Here is a 2,068-nt window from a genome sequence, read left to right as displayed (position 1 = left end):
CCGTGCTAAATTGTCCCGTAGTGCCCAGGGATGTGCGGGTTAGGGTGTCTCTCTCTCTCTCTGTCTCCCTTTCTGAAGGGGTCATTTCTAACATGTCAAGGAGGCAAATCAAACATTTGCCCTTCGTTGCGAGAGGGATGGCGTTTAGAAGAAGTTGGGGAGGGGCATGCCTCTGTGTCCAGTTTTGGTCTCTTTACTTGGGAAAGGATGGGCTGGGCCCTGGGGGAGGTGGTGGGGGGCAGTGGGGAAGGAGGGGGGTTGGCGTGGAGGAGGTTAATTTCAGAGTTGAGAGTGGGCAGAGTTTGTGTAGGATGAGACTGCACTCATTGGGATTTCGAAGGATAAGATCTTGCCGAAACGTAGAAAATTACGAAGGGAATAGATCAGATGGAAGCAGGGAGGCTGTTTCCACTGGTGGGTGAAACTAGAACAAGTTGGTGTCGGGGCGGTGGGTGGGCATGGCCTCAGAATAAGATCGGGCCGAGTCGGGAAGCGAAGTCTTCATCCAAAGTGTCGATGGGATGTTTTAAGGTGAAGGTAGATTACATTTTTAAATGATAAAGGGACGAAGAGTTGCGGTGATCCATGAACGGGGGAGCAGTATTGATGGGCCGAATGGCCTTGTCCTGCTCCTATTTCTGGCGTTCTAACTGTTTCTCTCTCTCTCTCTCTGTCCGTGCAGAATGTGAGGATTTGATACGTCGGTGCCTCTCCTCAGATTCCCGTGACCGGCCCAGCCTCGAGCAGATCCTGCAGCACCCATGGGTTCAGTGGGACGCGGGGAGACAGACACCAGGGTTTCGGGTCCAGGGGGGCGGTGGCGACCCTGACCCCTGCCAGGAAGGCCGGTGAGGGGGCCGCTTGGAGAAGCAACGGGACGTTCTGTTTGTCGGCGCCTCCTTGTGGAAGCAAGGGAGGGCGGAGGTGCCAGGAAGTCACCATCCTGGGACAGCGAGAGATCGCCAGGACTGGAGGCGGGGGGGTGGGGGGGCACCCTGAACAGACTGGAGCTCGTGACTATGGGATCCTCACCGCAGAGGGCAAAAGACCTCCGCCGCCCCCCCCCCCCCCCGCGCCGACCCCCCGCCTCCGTAGAAATGGGCGAATCGGTTGGATATCAAGAACGTGGGCACAAACACCAGGGAGTGAGGTGTTTGAACGAGAGAGAGAGAGAGAGAGTGATTGCTCCCACAGTCGAGCAGCCGTCTGGAAATGTGAATACTTGGAAATGGGTGCAAGAGGCAGATTTGATGTAACGTTTAAAATATCAGACTGCCCTCGGACATGCAGGAGCGTTGTTTTAACTGTGTAAATACTTGTATAATATAAACCATTTCACAATTGGACCGTATCAGACCTCAGTCTCTCTTCGGGAGGGTTCGTTTGCTGAAGTTGGGTGGGGGGGGGGGGGGGGGGGGGGGGTGGTGTGGGAGAGGAATTTATTGCTTGGCTCCAGAACTACCCTCACCCCAATGCTCTCGTTCAAACAAACCGGGGATTGTACGAGCCGTTTATTAGAGTGGAACGCACACTGCAGTTCAATAGCTCGGGTGGGGTTTTTGTTCAGGAGGGGTGGGGTAAGGAAGCCAGAAGGGTCCCCCCCCACACTGAGGTTTGCACTGACGCAGGCCAGTGTCGGCAGGGAGCTGGGCAGACGTCCTGTCGCGGTGCGACGCACGCTGCGGGCGAATGGCCGGGGCACCGAGGACGGGGAGGTGGGGCAAGGGGAGGACAGCAAATCCCGGAAGGGGTCTCTCCGCTGTGGCGACGGAATCAGTTTCATGTTTTAAGGTCAAAACCCTGTCGTAGGAGGCCATTCAGCCCCCCTCCCCGAGCCTGTTCCACAGGAACAGGAGGCCATTCAGCCCCTCCTCCCCGAGCCTGTTCCACAGGAACAGGAGGCCGTTCAGCCCCCCTCCTCCTCGAGCCTGTAACACAGGAACAGGAGGCCGTTCAGCCCCCCTCCTCCTCGAGCCTGTTACACAGGAACAGGAGGCCATTCAGCCCTCCTCCTCGAGCCCGTTACACAGGAACAGGAGGCCATTCAGCCCCCCTCCTCGAGCCTGTT

At 57.4% G+C, this 2,068-nt stretch overlaps 1 long non-coding RNA gene across 1 annotated transcript in view; it reads left to right on the top strand.

Moving 5' to 3' along the window:
• Nucleotides 1–1,344, top strand: part of LOC109926532 — a 2,127-nt gene extending 783 nt beyond the window's left edge. Inside the window, exon 2 of the long non-coding RNA XR_007266259.1 lies at nucleotides 683–1,344. This is a non-coding gene — a long non-coding RNA (uncharacterized LOC109926532). The remainder of the gene's footprint in view (nucleotides 1–682) is intronic.
• Nucleotides 1,345–2,068: the final 724 nt, after the last annotated feature.

Source organism: Rhincodon typus, unplaced genomic scaffold, assembly GCF_021869965.1.
Source record: "Rhincodon typus isolate 14 unplaced genomic scaffold, sRhiTyp1.1 hic_rhity00000075, whole genome shotgun sequence".
NCBI lineage: Eukaryota > Metazoa > Chordata > Chondrichthyes > Orectolobiformes > Rhincodontidae > Rhincodon > Rhincodon typus.
The sequence above is the reverse complement of the archived record's forward strand: the minus strand, read 5'-3'. Positions and strand labels throughout refer to the sequence as shown.